The sequence below is a fragment of the Anabrus simplex genome, chromosome 1 (genome assembly GCF_040414725.1).
Source record: "Anabrus simplex isolate iqAnaSimp1 chromosome 1, ASM4041472v1, whole genome shotgun sequence".
Classification (NCBI taxonomy): Eukaryota; Metazoa; Arthropoda; class Insecta; order Orthoptera; family Tettigoniidae; genus Anabrus; species Anabrus simplex.
Genome location: NC_090265.1, coordinates 123,489,561 through 123,510,353, shown reverse-complemented (window position 1 = coordinate 123,510,353; position 20,793 = coordinate 123,489,561).

The window sequence follows — 20,793 nt, the reverse complement described above, 5'->3', positions numbered from 1 at the left end:
AGGGTGTCTTGCACATGCTGAAGAATGGCGGTTGACGTGGCGTGCGGGGCCGCCACCGCTTGGCGGCGGATGCGCCGATCCTCGCGTGCTGACGTCACTCGGGCTGCGCCTGGACCCCTCGCACGTGCCACATGTCCCTGCGCCAACCATCTTCGCCACAGGCGCTGCACCGTGGACACATCCCTATGGGTATCGGCTGCGATTTGACGAAGCGACCAACCTGCCCTTCTCAGCCCGATCACCATACCCCTCGTAAAGTCGTCTGTCTGCTGGAAATGCCTCCGTTGACGTCGGCCTGGCATTCTTAGCTATACACGTGTCCTGTGGCACACGACAACACGTTCTACAACGACTGTCGGCTGAGAAATCACGGTACGAAGTGGGCCATTCGCCAACGCCGTGTCCCATTTATCGTTCGCTACGTGCGCAGCACAGCGGCGCATTTCACATCATGAGCATACCTCAGTGATGTCAGTCTACCCTGCAATTGGCATAAAGTTCTGACCACTCCTTCTTGGTGTTGCATTTGCTCTGTCAGTCAGTGTATAATTAACCAACAAAGATAGCCTTCAATAAGAAAGTTAAGTTTTTCACGTCTAACAAGATCAATTTGTTGTTGAGAAAACAATTGGTTGAGATTTATGTAAGGAGCCTGTTTTTCTGTGGAAGTAAGGCTTGGACACTAGGCGTTACAGACATAAGTAGGGTAGAAGCAGTCGAGATGTGGTGTTACACAAGAACGATCAAGTTATCCTGGACAGACAGAGGTAGCAGCCAAGAAGTACTAAGAAGAATAGGAGAGAGGCCATGCTTGGTACGGTATATGAGGAAAGTAAGGAACATCTGAACGTCTGGTTTGGACACATAATCAGGCATGGAAGTCTATTGGCCACCATCTTCGAGGGTTCTGTGGAGGGGATACAATAGAGGCAGGCTTATAATGATCCACATCGGAAGACTAAAGGAGGAGCTTCGCTGCCAATCCTACGTGGAGCTTAAGGGACTGGCAGGAGACCGTTATTCTTGTACAACTGCTGCCAACCCAACGTTAGAAGAAGACTACGATGGTAAGCTCAGTAATTGAATACCCTCCTTGAACAACGTTGCAGCCTGTACCGGAGGGTACACCTCAACCCCGCGCATTTAAAAGAAGCGCCGTGGAGAACGTTATCTATATAAATAAAATTGTTTCTGTTTGTCTGTTTGTCTGTCTGTTTGTCTGTTCCACCATCACGTCGAAACGGCTGGATAGATCTCAACCAAACTTCATATTTAGAGTATACTGACCCCGGGGAAGGTTTCGATATGCATATCATTTTAAAATCTTTGAAAAGACGGGGGTTTTATAGGAAAAACGGTTTTCCTCCATTTTCTCTTATACTATTATAGGCAAAATATCGAATTTGTCGTATAAGGACGAGACAAAGCTCAATTTAATCCTCTTGACGCAAAGAACAAAACTCGGTAAGCCCTACGGGCCCGAAAACCATGTTTTAAGGCCCTAAAACCAACCGTTACGGAGATATTGGAACCACACTACCCCTGCTCTAGGAATCGGATAAAGAAATGAACTGCCGTAACCATGGCAACGTCAGCTCCAGGATTCTAGAGCAGTGAGATTATGCATGTACGTTTGGGCATAGCTGTCAACCAAAATAGGTACAAATAAGACTTAATATCTGGGAAAAAAATATACTGTTGTGTAAGGCACTCATAGGACTCCTTTGGGCGGGGATGGAAAGGGGGTGAAGAACGAGTGTAAAAATCTATATAAATAAAATTGTTTCTGTTTGTCTGTCTGTTTGTCTGTTCCACCATCACGTCGAAACGGCTGGATAGATCTCAACCAAACTTCATATTTAGGGTATACTCATCCCGGAGAAGGTTTTGATATGCATATCATTTTAAAATCCTTGAATAGACAGGGGGTTTATAGGAAAACCAGAATGGTTTTTCCACCATCACGTCGAAACGGCTGGATAGATCTCAACCAAACTTCATATTTAGAGGATACTCATCGCGGGGAAGTTTTCCATATGCATATCATTTTAAAATATTTGAATATATGGGGGGTTTATAGGAAAATCAGAATGGTTTTTCCACCATCACGTCGAAACGGCTGGATGGATCTCAACCAAACATTGTATTTAGAGTATACTAATCCCGGGGAAGGTTTAGATATGCATATCATTTTAAAATCCTTGAATAGACGGGGGGTTTATAGGAAAACCAGAGTGGTTTTCCCACCATCACGTCGAAACGGCTGGATAGATCTCAGCCAAACTTCATATTTAGAGTATACTCATCCCAGGAATGGTTCCGATATGCATATAATTTTAAAATCTTTGAATAGACGGTGTGTTTATAGGAAAACCACAGTGGTTTTCCTCTATTTTCTCTTATACTATTGATTTTCTGTAAACTTCGTTTACCGTACGTGAAACGTCTCTTCATTATAAACAACTTTCGTTATGTTCATAATTTACCTTACTCTTCACATGACGGAGAAATTTACAATTTTCTGCTGGTATCATGCTCTGCATTTAGTGACCGACAGACCGACAACGAACCTACAGGTTACCATGGCAACGTCTCTGACTGCATGCCAGTAGGGAAGTAACGTATTGCCATTTTCCTCATCATGCTTTTAAATTCGTGGTTGTTCCTTGGGTAGATGGCAAGAGAGGCATCAATCGGCTCATCTGCGGGATATTGGCGGAATATCGTTGGAGGTTATAACCGCCCTCGAATAGATTAAGTAATAACACCATTAGTCATCTTCATATTTGTTTACCTAAGAATCACTGAACCTAAATTTCTCCTCTGTTAGCGCTTTATTATATCCATAACTCACGGCATTTATTTATTTGTCGTTATCCGGCTGTCCTCAGTTATAATCCATTTTCTATTAGTTTCAACATTCTTAACTGTATTATTTTCTTCCTTAATTACGCCGTATGTACGTGAATGCTAGAAACTACTGGATGCATTTCCACCAAGATTCGTATTTAGAATACACCTGTCCTTGATAGGTTTCAGGGCAAATATTGTTTCTAAATCCCTGAACTAACGGGGGGTTTATACGAAACCGAAACAGTGATTTTGCACTTCCAAAAAATATACACAACAAAAGTTTATGGAAGTCTACCTACCTTGGTAGAAATTAATGTCTAAACCTTTTTTTCTCATGTGCATCATTTCGATACGAGGATCAATAAGGGAGATATCATTAAAGGACCGTTTTTCTGTACAAGTCCCATCGGACTTAACTCACGAGCGGGTGCGTGTAAAGCGTATTCCTTACAACTTGAAAACTACTGAAGACATTCGAAACAAAATTTATATTTAGCATCCACCTGTCCAAAGGTAGGTTTTAAACGTAAATAACATTTCATGTTCCGGAATGGACTGGCGGTTTATAAGGAACCGAAATGGTGATTTTACTCTTCCACAATATATACAGAACAAGACCAACCTGACTGGAAATCGACCAAACCTGATGGAATTCCACCTCTAAACCTTTTTTTTCATGTGCATTTTTTCGTCAGGAGGATTAATAAGGGAGATATCATGAATGGTCACTTTTGCAGGTTAAGTCCAGCGGACATAGCCCAAAAGGTGTTTTACATGGAGCAGATTCCTTATCTATATAAATCAAATCGTAACGACTGTGTACCTCTACACTGACTATTTTGGCGAAATTTTCGTACAGCTTTCCGTTTAAGGGGTAATAATAACAATCTCCATAATTTTTGATTTCCTGAAAGTCCTAATTTTTACCCGCCTCGCCCAAAATCCACATTGTGGCATAATCTGCCAGAAGAATAAGAAGATAATTGAAATTTGACAAAATTATACGTTTTAGCCTGTAACGAATGAAAAATCCTATATCATTAAATTTTTCATTTTTTATCCCCGAAGAATATCGAAATATGCAGGCAATTTTAATGATGGTGCAGACCTTCGGAAATTCCTATCACGTAACGGATTGCACAATCTCCGTTCAATTTGGAATGATCTACAACCTTGGTCTTATGACTTTATGCCGTATCTGTATCCCTTTTACGTTTGATTTTTCTCTATTAATCGATGTTAAGTCAATTTGGAATTTTCACATGCATTATTCATACTTTCAATTACTTATATGAAATACAGAATCATCAAACTCTTCACGAAAATTGGCCCACTCAGTAGCCATATGTGAGCCAAATGCTACGTATGTACCTGTCACATTATTATTCGAAAAGTAATGTAATGTGAGATGATCTTACAAAACCTTTACCCTGTTCCACGTTTCTGAATCTGACCCAAGAATAGATGACATCATTGGACCAGCCATTTAGGCCACTAAATCCGGCGTGTCTTATGGTATAATCCTTTGTCGATATGACGTACGTTTAGTAGCAGTTAATCTGTAAATGAAGGTCTTCAATATTGTAAACACGCATATACTTTCGTATGTCGATCTATATATATTCACTGATGTCGATTTAGCGATCGAGAAAGGGTCGGTCTGCTATTGTAATCAGTACTTCCCACACCGACTTTGACTGGCAGTAGGAAAGGGTTCCTTCTCCAACTCCTGTGTAACTGTCATTAGTAAGGAAGGCCTACAATTGTAATGAATAGTTCCCTTCTCGATTTGACTTGCAGAAGGTAAGTGAGCATGCAGTTTTGTTTAAAACTCCCCTACCCGATTGTGTTTAGCAGTAGGCAAGGGTGCCCGCCATTATAAAGAAATGTACTCATCTAAAATGTGACTGGCATTAGGCATAGTGGCCTGCTATTTTGATGGAAACTCACCAACTTGGTGTGACTGGCAGTACGCTGGCTGGCAGTAGGAAAAGGGGCCTGTCATTATAATGATAACTGCACAACTCAATTTCGAGTGATAGTAGGGTAATTGCCTGCCATTATAATAAAAACTGTAATCTGTCTGGAGGTAGGAAAGGGGGGCTGCCATTTTAACGAAAACTCCCCAAATCGATTCTGTCCGCATAGTAGGCAATGGGGCCTGCAATTATAATGTAAACTTCCCAACCTGATTGTGAATGCCAGTAGGCAAGTGAGCCTGCCGTTATATCACAAATCCGTAACAAACACTTTACATTGGAAACGTACGGGGACCTCCCCATGCTCTTTCTCGGATAACGCTAAGAGACATGCAATTTTAAAACTATCTTATTTACTGCATGTACACTATTTACTTCGATATTCGAATACAATGTAGAATACCGTAGCGAAGCACGGGTACATTCGCTAGTCTATATAAATAAAATTGTTTCTGTTTGTCTGTTTGTCTGTCTGTTTGTCTGTTCCACCATCACGTCGAAACGGCTGGATAGATCTCAACCAAACTTCATATTTAGAGTATACTGACCCCGGGGAAGGTTTCGATATGCATATCATTTTAAAATCTTTGAAAAGACGGGGGTTTTATAGGAAAAACGGTTTTCCTCCATTTTCTCTTATACTATTATAGGCAAAATATCGAATTTGTCGTATAAGGACGAGACAAAGCTCAATTTAATCCTCTTGACGCAAAGAACAAAACTCGGTAAGCCCTACGGGCCCGAAAACCATGTTTTAAGGCCCTAAAACCAACCGTTACGGAGATATTGGCACCACACTACCCCTGCTCTAGGAATCGGATAAAGAAATGAACTGCCGTAACCATGGCAACGTCAGCTCCAGGATTCTAGAGCAGTGAGATTATGCATGTACGTTTGGGCATAGCTGTCAACCAAAATAGGTACAAATAAGACTTAATATCTGGGAAAAAAATATACTGTTGTGTAAGGCACTCATAGGACTCCTTTGGGCGGGGATGGAAAGGGGGTGAAGAACGAGTGTAAAAATCTATATAAATAAAATTGTTTCTGTTTGTCTGTCTGTTTGTCTGTTCCACCATCACGTCGAAACGGCTGGATAGATCTCAACCAAACCTCATATTTAGGGTATACTCATCCCGGAGAAGGTTTTGATATGCATATCATTTTAAAATCCTTGAATAGACAGGGGGTTTATAGGAAAACCAGAATGGTTTTTCCACCATCACGTCGAAACGGCTGGATAGATCTCAACCAAACTTCATATTTAGAGGATACTCATCGCGGGGAAGTTTTCCATATGCATATCATTTTAAAATATTTGAATATATGGGGGGTTTATAGGAAAATCAGAATGGTTTTTCCACCATCACGTCGAAACGGCTGGATGGATCTCAACCAAACATTGTATTTAGAGTATACTAATCCCGGGGAAGGTTTAGATATGCATATCATTTTAAAATCCTTGAATAGAGTGGTTTTCCCACCATCACGTCGAAACGGCTGGATAGATCTCAACCAAACTTCATATTTAGAGGATACTCATCGCGGGGAAGTTTTCCATATGCATATCATTTTAAAATATTTGAATATATGGGGGTTTATAGGAAAATCAGAATGGTTTTTCCACCATCACGTCGAAACGGCTGGATGGATCTCAACCAAACATTGTATTTAGAGTATACTAATCCCGGGGAAGGTTTAGATATGCATATCATTTTAAAATCCTTGAATAGACGGGGGGTTTATAGGAAAACCAGAGTGGTTTTCCCACCATCACGTCGAAACGGCTGGATAGATCTCAGCCAATCTTCATATTTAGAGTATACTCATCCCAGGAAAGGTTCCGATATGCATATAATTTTAAAATCTTTGAATAGACGGGGTGTTTATAGGAAAACCACAGTGGTTTTCCTCTATTTTCTCTTATACTATTGATTTTCTGTAAACTTCGTTTACCGTACGTGAAACGTCTCTTCATTATAAACAACTTTCGTTATGTTCATAATTTACCTTACTCTTCACATGACGGAGAAATTTACAATTTTCTGCTGGTATCATGCTCTGCATTTAGTGACCGACAGACCGACAACGAACCTACAGGTTACCATGGCAACGTCTCTGACTGCATGCCAGTAGGGAAGTAACGTATTGCCATTTTCCTCATCATGCTTTTAAATTCGTGGTTGTTCCTTGGGTAGATGGCAAGAGAGGCATCAATCGGCTCATCTGCGGGATATTGGCGGAATATCGTTGGAGGTTATAACCGCCCTCGAATAGATTAAGTAATAACACCATTAGTCATCTTCATATTTGTTTACCTAGGAATCACTGAACCTAAATTTCTCCTCTGTTAGCGCTTTATTATATCCATAACTCACGGCATTTATTTATTTGTCGTTATCCGGCTGTCCTCAGTTATAATCCATTTTCTATTAGTTTCAACATTCTTAACTGTATTATTTTCTTCCTTAATTACGCCGTATGTACGTGAATGCTAGAAACTACTGGATGCATTTCCACCAAGATTCGTATTTAGAATACACCTGTCCTTGATAGGTTTCAGGGCAAATATTGTTTCTAAATCCCTGAACTAACTGGGGGTTTATACGAAACCGAAACAGTGATTTTGCACTTCCAAAAAATATACACAACAAAAGTTTATGGAAGTCTACCTACCTTGGTAGAAATTAATGTCTAAACCTTTTTTTCTCATGTGCATCATTTCGATACGAGGATCAATAAGGGAGATATCATTAAAGGACCGTTTTTCTGTACAAGTCCCATCGGACTTAACTCACGAGCGGGTGCGTGTAAAGCGTATTCCTTACAACTTGAAAACTACTGAAGACATTCGAAACAAAATTTATATTTAGCATCCACCTGTCCAAAGGTAGGTTTTAAACGTAAATAACATTTCATGTTCCGGAATGGACTGGCGGTTTATAAGGAACCGAAATGGTGATTTTACTCTTCCACAATATATACAGAACAAGACCAACCTGACTGGAAATCGACCAAACCTGATGGAATTCCACCTCTAAACCTTTTTTTTTCATGTGCATTTTTTCGTCAGGAGGATTAATAAGGGAGATATCATGAATGGTCACTTTTGCAGGTTAAGTCCAGCGGACATAGCCCAAAAGGTGTATTACATGGAGCAGATTCCTTATCTATATAAATCAAATCGTAACGACTGTGTACCTCTACACTGACTATTTTGGCGAAATTTTCGTACAGCTTTCCGTTTAAGGGGTAATAATAACAATCTCCATAATTTTTGATTTCCTGAAAGTCCTAATTTTTACCCGCCTCGCCCAAAATCCACATTGTGGCATAATCTGCCAGAAGAATAAGAAGATAATTGAAATTTGACAAAATTATACGTTTTAGCCTGTAACGAATGAAAAATCCTATATCATTAAATTTTTCATTTTTTATCCCCGAAGAATATCGAAATATGCAGGCAATTTTAATGATGGTGCAGACCTTCGGAAATTCCTATCACGTAACGGATTGCACAATCTCCGTTCAATTTGGAATGATCTACAACCTTGGTCTTATGACTTTATGCCGTATCTGTATCCCTTTTACGTTTGATTTTTCTCTATTAATCGATGTTAAGTCAATTTGGAATTTTCACATGCATTATTCATACTTTCAATTACTTATATGAAATACAGAATCATCAAACTCTTCACGAAAATTGGCCCACTCAGTAGCCATATGTGAGCCAAATGCTACGTATGTAGCTGTCACATTATTATCCGAAAAGTAATGTAATGTGAGATGATCTTACAAAACCTTTACCCTGTTCCACGTTTCTAAATCTGACCCAAGAATAGATGACATATCATTGGACCAGCCATTTAGGCCACTAAATCCGGCGTGTCTTATGGTATAATCCTTTGTCGATATGACGTACGTTTAGTAGCAGTTAATCTGTAAATGAAGGTCTTCAATATTGTAAACACGCATATACTTTCGTATGTCGATCTATATATATTCACTGATGTCGATTTAGCGATCGAGAAAGGGTCGGTCTGCTATTGTAATCAGTACTCCCCACACCGACTTTGACTGGCAGTAGGAAAGGGTTCCTTCTCCAACTCCTGTGTAACTGTCATTAGTAAGGAAGGCCTACAATTGTAATGAATAGTTCCCTTCTCGATTTGACTTGCAGAAGGTAAGTGAGCATGCAGTTTTGTTTAAAACTCCCCTACCCGATTGTGTTTGGCAGTAGGCAAGGGTGCCCGCCATTATAAAGAAATGTACTCATCTAAAATGTGACTGGCATTAGGCATAGTGGCCTGCTATTTTGATGGAAACTCACCAACTTGGTGTGACTGGCAGTACGCTGGCTGGCAGTAGGAAAAGGGGCCTGTCATTATAATGATAACTGCACAACTCAATTTCGAGTGATAGTAGGGTAATTGCCTGCCATTATAATAAAAACTGTAATCTGTCTGGAGGTAGGAAAGGGGGGCTGCCATTTTAACGAAAACTCCCCAAATCGATTCTGTCCGCATAGTAGGCAATGGGGCCTGCAATTATAATGTAAACTTCCCAACCTGATTGTGAATGCCAGTAGGCAAGTGAGCCTGCCGTTATATCACAAATCCGTAACAAACACTTTACATTGGAAACGTACGGGGACCTCCCCATGCTCTTTCTCGGATAACGCTAAGAGACATGCAATTTTAAAACTATCTTATTTACTGCATGTACACTATTTACTTCGATATTCGAATACAATGTAGAATACCGTAGCGAAGCACGGGTACATTCGCTAGTCTATTATATAAAAATTGAAACATGTAGTGCAAGAAGTTGGGACATTGATCAGAAGGTGTCACAACTAAATGATAGAGTAAAGCGTTATTTTAAAGTTTCCTGAACTGAATAGATTTCGTTGTTTTGTTTTGGTGTATCACTGGTTTCAGGAAATTTGTACTTTTCTCCATATATGTCTCTATTTAAGAACCGATGTCCTGCACTCTGGTGCAAGGTCGAATAACTAGAGATTTAAAGAAGTTTTGTTTTTATAGGTTTTCTCAACTGAATTGACTTTCATTATTTTGATACTTCAAGGTTTGCAGCACTTCCTTCTCATCCCGCCAGCTTTGGAGTCTGGCCAATCACAAATTTTCTGTATTTATTTTTCAGCCAATCAAACGTTTCTTGTACCTATATTATCCGCCAAAAATGAGAGGATGTATCCAGTTTTAGTCCAGAGCCTTCTCGAAGCTTCCTGTCGGGTATAAAAGCTGTAGCTTTTTCGTGATAACTTGTCTTTCTGATCGTCGTCTGAATGTGTGGGTTAAGACAAGAGGCGGGGTCCTCAATCTTTGGCAGACAGAACATCAACTAAGGTAATGGTCAACAGTTTTTTCCATCTAAGTAGTTATATCCGCAAGCTGACCCGAGGAGAAGGTTCTAATCTTTAACTATGTAACCGTTAATCTAAAATGCAAACTTTCTTCTTTCTCATGTAAAATTTCATGTTAAGTCCCAAAGACTTAAACAGTATCTCTGGGATAGAGAGTGCGCTACCCTCTCGAATTCTCCTTCAATTTATCTTGAGGTGACTACGATTTTGTAACTGTTTTTCTCCTGTAAATCATAAATTAACTTGTCCTTCTAGTCACCTCAGTAGTGTGGAATTAGCCTCTGCATCGTCGGGCTGCAAGTCCAAGTAAGGTTTTAACTTTTATTTCTAGGAGCGCAAGGGTACGCCTCCATACATTTTTCAGTTTGGTAACTTTACCTGTTCTTTTTCACGAAGGCCCAGTAGAATGGGTACTAGATACCTCTGTGTCAACTAACGCTTGCTGCTGATGATGATGCTTGTTGTTTTAAGGAAGGTCATCGGCTCTGTGTCAACTAAAACTCATATGGTATTGTAATTTGGAGATAGTGCCTAGAGAAGCCTGAAAGTGTAAGTGCATTGAGCAAAGAAGCTCTAGGAAAAGTTAAAGGTTGTAATGGTTTTGGAGCGCGGTCTACTTGGCAGAAATTGTAGAGCATTGAGGCTCTTTACTTCTAATGTAAATATATTTGTGTGGTATGGAATGTTATTGAATGGTGCCTTTGGAAAGCCAACCTTGTAATCTCTGGAGCAATTATGCTCTTTTATAATCGTAATCTAAAATTTCCTGTAAAACAGTTGAGGGTTTTGACTCCTTGTCTGTCTGTCTTGCGATGTTGGGACCTTAGTAATTTATGAGCTTGAAGCTCAAATTGTAACAAATCTTTTTTAGGTTTTTCCTGGTTTTCCTATTTTTTACGTAACTACTTGTACCTGAAATCTTGTTGTTGTTAAAATTTAATATCTGAAAAGAAACATAACGTTTATTTTAAAGTTTAAATTTATCTTTGACTTTCGTAGATAGACCCATTACAGCCCGAACCTTCTTTCACCTCTGTGATTCACGAAAACACGGTAACACAGCCCATACTTTTATCCGAATTGTGTTTTGAATGCGGATGGAAATGAATAAAATAAAGGAAGAAAACTTGAAATAAATAACAGGCCTGCCTGCTTCGTACTTTCTACTTACAAGTGTTCCGCATGGGTTGTCCAGGAAGGGACAGATAAGTAGGTGGCTTGGGTCTTGTGCAGTACCACATTCACACGAGGTGTCTGCGATTGCTGGAAGGATCCCCTATATCTTCACGTTGGTCTTGCATCGAAGGAAGCCCACTCTTGAACTGTTGAGGAACCTCCATACAGGGTAAGGTAGGTCGGCGCCAGGAGCTAGTTCTTCGTTTGATGACATATCTGTGGGAGTGAGCTTCTGCATCTGTTAAGACGAGTTGTCTTTGGTGTTTCCTGCAGCGGCTGAGACCTCCTGCGGGATCTGAGGCGAGACCTTGCTGCTTGGTGACCATGGAGTGAATGCCGATGGTCATTCTCGTGTTTTGTTTTTTCTTAGAGGAAACAACAAGGCCATCACAGCTGCAATATTTTTGCAAATTCTGACGGACACGGAAATGAATGAATAACCACCCACCATCACCACCTTATTCACAGGACATTCTAGATTCAACGTTAATATACTTCGTGCGGCTATTTCTTGGATGAGAGGCATCTTTTTTAAAATTTGCTTTACATTGCACCGACACAGATAGGTCTTATGGCGACGATGGGATAGGAAAAGGCTAGGAGTGGGAAGGAAACGACCGTGGACTTAATTAAGGTACAGCCCTAGAATTTCCCTGTTGTGAAAATAGGAAACCGCGGAAAACCATCTTCAGAGCTAGCGACAGTGTGGGGAGGGGTGCGGCATCTGCCGTGTATTGGTAACTGCGTGTTATTGTGATGGAGGATAGTGTTGTGTGTGGTGGGCTAGTTGTAGGGATGTTGGTGACAGCTCACACCCCAGTCCCGGAGCCAACGGAATTTTTTTTTGCTAGTTGTTTCAAGTCGCACCGACACAGATAGGTCTTACGGCGACGATGGGACAGGAAAGGGCTAGGAGTAGGAAGGAAGCGGCCATGGCCTTAATTAAGGTACAGTCCCAGCATTTGCCTGGTGTGAAAATGGGAAACCACGGAAAACTATTTTCAGGGCTGCCGACAGTGGGGTTCGAACCTACTATGTCCCGAATACTGGATACTGGCCGTACTTAAGCGACTGCAGCTATCGAGCTCGGTGCCACGGAAATTAACCAAAGGTTAACATTTCCGACTTAGCCGGGAATCGAACCGGGGGCCATCTGAAACGAAAGGCACTGCGCTGATCATTCATCGAAGGTGCCGGACGATTGAACCTTGAAACATAATACAAGTGCAATGAAAATACAAAAAGTAAAATATGTTTCACAATAATAATACGGTCCGTTGGTGAGATTGGCGTGAAATAATGTCGTGTTGAGTTAGTGATCAATAAATTATGCAGCCCGAGGGACAGACTTCAAGAGGCTGCGTGCTGGGTAGAAGGCACTCCAAGCCTATTCTTGTTAAATAAAGCATAGTCACTCCCCTGAGTCTCTGTCAACAGCCTCACCTACCTAACACATTTATGCTAATGCAGAATGCAACCATCTCCCCCACTGTGGCACATGCGATTACATTTAGTGTACAAACATTAATGCAAGATTCCGTCACATTGTGCTGCCAAGGATGGGAGAAGTGCACCCACTCGCTGGTTTATTAACAACGCTGGCTTAACTTCCCTCTTGTCGGACACTCACTGGTTAGGTTTTATTATAGCAGGAGACGGTCGCGTGGGGCGCCTCAAATGACATCTTGTGAAGTTTAAAGGGAGTCATAATTGAAATGTTGGCCTTTTCCATTCAAAATATTTATGCTCCAATTTTGGACTTTAGTCAGTTCTTTCTCTTTCATAAAAATTAAGATTTTTTAATTTCTTAATCTGTTTATCCTCCAGGTTTGGCTTCTCCCTCGGACTCAGCGAGGGATGCCACCTCTACCGCCTCAAGGGCAGTGTCCTGGAGCGTGAGACTTTGGGTCGGGTGATACATCTGCGGAGGAGAACCAGTACCTCGCCCAGGCGGTCTCATCTGCTATGTTGAACAGTGGCCTTGTGGGGGATGGGAAGATTGGAAGGGATAGACAAGGAAGAGGGAATGAAGCAGCCTTGGCCTTAAGTTAGGTACCATTCCGTCATTTGCTTGGTGGAGTGGTCGGAAACCACGGAAAACCACTTCGAGGTTGGCTAAGGTGGGAATCGAACCCAGCTCTACTCAGTTGACCACTCGAGGCTCAGTGGACCCCGTTCCAGCCCTCATACCACTTTTCAAACTTTGTGGCAGAGCCGGGAATCGAACCCGTGCCTCCAGGGTTGGCAGCTAATCACGCTAACCACTACACCACAGGGGCGGACAAGAAAACCGTATGTAAGTGTCTTCGTTACACAGAAAAATGTAGAATCGTGGATATGTTTCTGGAATTTTTCTTTCTTTTTAAAAATGTCGTTTGTTCGGGGCGTTGACCTGTAGAGATTTTTTGCCCCTACTTGCACCATGTGATATGAATCTGCGTGTAATTGGAATGGAGGAACTGTATGGTGTTGAATGTGAGGAAAGGAACGTTAATGACGACATAAACACCCAGTTCCCAGGTCAGGGATATTAATCATTTACAATTAAAAAACCCTGACCCAGCTGGGAATAGAACCCGGGGCCGGACGAGAGAGTGAGTTCAGCATTATAATAAGAAAATTATTTGCTTTACAGTACGTCCCACTTACTACTTTTATGTTTTTGGAAGCGCCAAGGTTCCGGAATTTAGTCTTGCAGGAGTTCTTTTACGTGCCAGTAATTCTACCGACACGTTGCTAACGCATTTCAGCACCTTCAAATAGCACCGGACTGAGCCAGGATCGAAGCTGTCAAGTTGGGGTCAGAATGCCAGATCCTTAACCGTCTGAGTTACTGTGCCCGACAGGGCTTGTTCAGATTGTTTCTTTGTTCCCTTCTTAGTAGTCTCTTACGACATTCACGGGTTCTGTCACTCCACCTACAGCGGATATAAAGTGTTCCGATAAATCGAAAGAAACTTGTAGCATCATAATCTGCGTTCAGCGATATTGTAGTTGATCCAGCACACAACATTCCCATGCTATGTTACAAGATAGGTCCAATAAAATGATCGCTGGTATAGCAAACAATTTTATGGCCATAAATATTCGCAGTCCGGCACTGTGGTGTAGTGGTTGATGTAATTAGCTGCCACCTCCGGAGGCTCAGGTTTGATTCCGAGGTATGCCACAAAATTTGAAAAAAGATACGAGGGCTGGAACGGGGTCCACTCAGCCTCGGGAAGTCAAATGAGTAGAGGTGGGTTCGATTCCCACCTAAGTCATGCTAGAAGTGGTTTTCCGTGGTTTCCCCACTTCCCCTCCAGGCAAATGCCGTGATGGTACCTAACTTAAGGCCGCGGCCGCTTCCTTCCCTCTTCCTTGTCTATCCATTCCAATCTTCCCATCCCCCACCAAGGGCCCTGTTCAGCATAGCAGGTGAGGGCGCCTGGGCGAGGCACTGTTCATTCTCCCCAGTTGTATCCCCTGAAACAATGTCCCACGCTCCAGAACACTGCCCTTGAGGCGCTAGAGATGGGATCCCTCTCTGAGTCCGAGGGAAAAGCCAACCCTCATGTGTAAACAGATTAAGAAGGAGAAGAAGAAATATTCGCAAAGTAGTACGTATTAAGAGAAAAATTCTGCAGTCTTCGGTGACATTACCGTGTGCAAGTGACTTTGCTGTTATCTTACCTAGACGAAACTCTAGTCAAAGACAATGGAAATTCGTTTAAAACCCGTTGCCATTTGTACTTCCTATATGTAAGGCGTGATCAGAAAGTTTCTGTTTTGGGGCGGACATGCAACGTAGCACGACTCAGATGCGAGTATATAAGCACGGACATGTAGGCAAAGTGAAGGTCGGCGGTTGCAGAGTGGGCTTCGGCTGTTCCGACAGCTCTGCACTCCGACCGACCAACCGAGCAGAGGAGGGGTGGTCGCGATTCTGCCGTGGCTCTACGCCTCTGCATTTGGGAGACTGAGAGGGGATCGTCCCCACCATCGACTGTCCTGGGAATGGTTTTGCGTGGTTTTACATTCTCCTGCACCAAGGCGAATGCCGGGACAGTTCCTAGTATAGGCCACGGCCGCCGCCAACCCTTTCACCTTCTCCGCACATCTCCTTCACCGTAACAAATCTCCCGGCCTGAGAGACGGCGTCACCATGTGAGAGGCCCGCCTCCCCCTTCACGGTAGGAATGAAAACTTTAGTAGTAGTAGTAGTAGTAGGCAAAGGGATTAGTGTGGCAGTCATGTCGTGCCAGGGTGCGGCCACGTGAGCTATGGCGACGTTATTATTAAATGCGTCCAAACAGGACCAACGTGCTGTTATTCTGTTTTTGGCTGCATAATGAAAAAAAAAACAACGATGGACATCCATCGAAAAATGAAGACTGTGTATGGGGCAGCATGTCTGTCAAAATCCACCGTTGTAGAATGGTGCACCAAGTTCCGTGCGGGCGCCTTTCGACAGAAGACGCCGGTCGATCTGGGAGGCCAGTCTCATCCATTACAGACAACAACAAGCGGGTGGTGTATAAGACGATTATCACAACTTCGGTTCCCTCAAAAATGCCCTGAAGTGTCGATGCGATGTGCAGCAGGCGGTTACGGACTTCTTCACGCATCAGGACGCGGTGTTTTACAACACGGTGATCTTCAACCTGGTGCGGCGGTGGGATGACTGCCTCATTGCTCACTGCGATTTTGCCTGATTGGTATCCCGATTCAGGACTGTACGGCAGTCGAACGGAAACATTTTGATCGCCCGTTATATGTTTAAGGCAGAGTTGTGGGCACATTGTACTAATGTGAAGAAGAAGACGACGAAGTCTTAGTATAGAAAGGTGCTTGGTTACCTCAGTCCTGTTTGCGCTAAGTTGATGATGTTAATTCCATATAGACACCCAATCTAAAAACATATCCTTGTTAACGTAATTACTTTTACCCTCCCACCATTTACAAAGATCCATTCACCATTTTTAAAAGGAAGTGAGCATGCATTTAGAGAACAAGTCCATTCTTTCAATTACTGTTTCATCCTTTTATATTTTTAGGACTTTGTCCTGTGGTACTTTAAGGAAATCTTTCAGTATGTATACGAATTAAAAGTTAATATGTATTTTTATGATCAAGTTTGCATTATTAAATTTCCTGCCTCTCCATCTAACATGCTTCAGGGCAAATTTTGAACTTCTGCAGTTTTCTAGCCCTAAATATCTAATACATGGTCTTATTAGATAGCGTCACACAATATTTCGAGTGCCTTCTTTATTTCAGATTTTGTAAGGGAGACATAATTGAATTTGTACCTGGTACATTTCTTTCTCAGCAAGAAAACGGAATTTAAACATTCATTATGCACATAATAATGATCAGCCTTTCAAAACTCAGAAACTGAGAAACAAGTACCAATTTATGCTTCGTTTTGTAAAATTAAATAAAAGAAACTTGAGGTAAAGCCTTGATAAACACATACTCTCAAACTATTTTGTGATGCTATCTAATAAGACCATGTATTAGATATGAGAGCTAGAAAACTGCAGAAGTTAAAAATTTCTGTCATAATTTGCCTTGAAGCATGTCCTATGGGAGAAAGATCCTGAACCTCAGTGCCTACAACATTTTACGGTATAGCTAGCACGTACAGAACAAAGTAAATTTCCATCTCCGCAGTTCACAGTTTGTGAGGGTTACATGAACGAATCATATCCACGAAATTCCATTGTAATTTTTATCCTAAATGGAGGATAATATTTGCTTTTACGCAAATCAACAGCAAAATTAGCGGTAATTTGCACTGATACTAGAGAAATATACATACGTACCTACGGCGACAAATTCGCAGTTCAATATACACGACACTCTCCTGTGGCTTTCCTCTTTATCGTGCCGTCTTTTGTTTTCGTCCTGAGATCCAGAGCTAGAACCGACGAATAGAAGTGCTATATCTGTGAATTCTCAATATTTTGGTCCGTCATGACTAGCGCGGGCAGTTCAAACGGAAAAATGGAGGTGAAACTTATATCCTAATAACGCAACAATGATTTTTGTTGAAAGAAAGATAGCATGTTCCCTGTACCTGTAATTAGATTAATTAATGATTTATGGGTTCAAGTCAACAACTCGTCCCTCTTAGTAAAAAGTATCCTTTATCGTATTAAATATTTTGTAATAGGCGAAAACGTTTTGTGGGATACAATCTGATCCGAAATCTTCCAATCACACATTCACATCAGATTGAGATCCCTAAAGAATAGCGGGCTTATTACTCGGTTAACCTCATCTATTAGTTAATTTGAATACCAAATCTCAGTCTAGTTCAGTACATACACATTTTAATATGTTTTTGAAGACTTCTTGCAAAGTATGACAATTTAAGGAACTGAATTCATTGTTCCTCCTTGTGCAATTTTCATACCGTATCGAAAATATTACAGCGAGGAAGCTTGTAGCTAGCTCTATTTGACTGTTAATATTGTGGATGTGACTTATACAAGAGGCACTAGGAACGTTTTGCAATGTGAGTGGACGCTTTAGACTTTTTCAAAATAATTTCCACCACACTCAATACACTTCTCTATACGTCGAAACCAGTCACTGAACCAACTCTTCCACTTTTCTTCAGTTACATTTTCACGCTCTTGATCCCATGCTGCCAGAAGCTCCTCGTCGGATGCAGAACGCCGCCTTTTCAGCTTCACTTCTGGGAAGAGTGCGAAGGCACATGAGGCAAGATCAGGACTGTATCGAGGGTGATCAAGCACAGTCAATCCTGATCTGGCAAGAAATCCATTGTTACATTAGCACGATGTGCTGGATCATTGTCGTGATGCAAGAGCTAAATGTTGAGTCGTGACCTTGGACGGAGCTGCTTGAGAGCCTGGATGACCTGAGGCAGACACGTCGCACTGTACCACTTCGCAGTAACTGTCCTTTGTGTTTCTAGCACAACCCGAGTCAGGATACCCATTGACCTGACCTTGACTTTCGCACAGTCACAGGAGTACCTTCATCTTCAAACGGCCACACCTTGTTCTGGGATTTTGTTGGGACATCGTAATAACAAAGCCAAGTTTCGTCACCTGTATTGATGCTTTTCTAACATGGAGATGGTCGTGTAGAATTGAATGAATAGCTGGGTCTTTTCTACCTGCCGATATGTCAACCGCCTCTCTTGCTGCAACATTTACCACACAGCTCCAATGTTTTCCTCAGTCACTGATTCAGACGGTCGCCCAGAACGAGGATCGTCTTTAACCCGAAAATTTCCCCTCTGGAACTCTTTGTACCAGCGGAAAATTGTTGTCCGATGTGGACAGTCTTTCCCCAGCACAGGAGCCATTTCCTCCAGGCACTGGTCAACAGTTAATCCACGAGCTAAATTGTAGCGGATAATTGCACGATATTCACCTTTAGACCACACTTACATTTTAACTTGCTTTCAATGCCACTGCTTGGTAAGAACTGGTGTGAAGGTCGCGCCTTGCTGTCTTTGGGACCGGTTTTCATCCCTCACCATAATAGGGGTGTCCAGCCAACCGTTTTTGCGTATTCCAGAATTTACGTAGTGCCCTTTGTATATACAATATACACTGAAATTGAGGCGGTAGACGTGGGATCCCTCGCTGGGTCCGAGGGAAAAAGAGACCCTGGAGGGTAAACCGATTAAGAAACAAGAAAGAAAGAAATAATTATTTTATACAATGTAAAGAATGTCCAAGCGTTCTTGCATTAATGTTAGTTCATGTAAGTCATAACTAAAGTGGAAATAAATATATTTGTAGCAAAAGTTTCTTCAACTGAATGCGACAACACTGTTATACAGAAATCATCATTTTACCTCATATCTTGCACTCGTATTCAATCATTGTAAGGAAAATCTAATAACAACATAATTGTGTAGAAAAATCTTAATACTAAAAGCGTTTCGCTTTCGGAGAGGCCTGGTTCACGTCTTTCGAGTTGACGCCGTAGAGGTGACCTGCGCTTCTGTGACGATGGGGCCCGACCTATGATGAATTCTAATGCTGAAGTCATCACTCCCACCCAGCTACCGAGCCGTCGGAATGGAGGTTAAAATCTGTGGCCCGTCCGGGAATCGCACCCGGGATCACTGGGAGCCAAGGCCAGCACACTAACCATTTGCCAATGAGCCAGACAAGATCATAATCTTTTTATCAGGAAAGAAAGATTAACTTGATCCGTATACTGAATCCGAACTACTAAGCATGGGGATATGAGTTGCGAATATATTCTTTATTTATTCCTAACATTTACAGACTTTTTCATAATCACCGTTATCCGGTCGATTAGATTAGCAGTGTGCCTTTTTATACCACTACGAGCGTTAATGTTAGACAATGCAGAGTTTTAATTAAGCCCTTATAACACAATTCGCCTGAGAGTATTGAACCAAGGAATATATTACAGAAAGAATATCTATATATAAGTTAATCTGGCCAGGATTTGAATAAAAAAATAAACGAGTGAAGTAACAAGCGACTTCAACTTTCGGCACTTCGCTAAGGAATGTTTTGAACATTAAATGAATCATGCGATTTGTATTCATTATCATATTGAATACTGTTAGTAATTCGTCACTGTATTTCCTGGGAGAAGATTAAAATATTAATGACGCTGGCCGTCGAAGCCTACAAATTAAGACGCGTTACTGTGGTGAAAACGTACAGAGGGACAGTGAGATATCTTAATCCCGTTACACTGAAACGTTACATGCTCAAATGTATCGAACAGGAAGTGGATACTTAAAAAAATCGCTAAGCATGTAAGACTATACTTGGAACAAAGTATGATTAATGAAGGGAAAGTTTTTGTTTACGTCCCGTTGACTGCTATTTATACCGTTTTCGGAGATCTTAGGATGTGGGAATTCTGTCCCGCAGGAGTTCTTTTAGATGAATAATTCGCATGCACAACATGTTAAATAAGATTATTCACGAAGGTCTACGGTTACTAATGGAAAACATAACCGAAAATATACCGATTAAAACATAAAAACAAAGAAAACAGGTTTCCTTCTCAATATTTACATCAATTCGTAATTCTTTTGCGTAATATAGAGCTCGTTTATTGAGTTATTGCAACAGTTCATAGTGTTTATCTGTTATATAAATAGAATATAAATAAAACTCATTGTTTGTCTGTAAATTTGATCCATGTTTGGCTTTTATATACAGTTCAGACTGTTCGGAGACCAATGAGCGATGCATAAATATTTTTTCAGTGTTTGTGTATCTGTCGATCTGTTTGCTTATTGCGGGAATACTACCAGAGTTAGGAATATTTCAATCAAGCTATATATATATATATATATATATATATATATATATATATATATATATATATTTTGTTTTTGCAAGTTGCTTTACGACGCACTGACACACATAGGTCTTATGG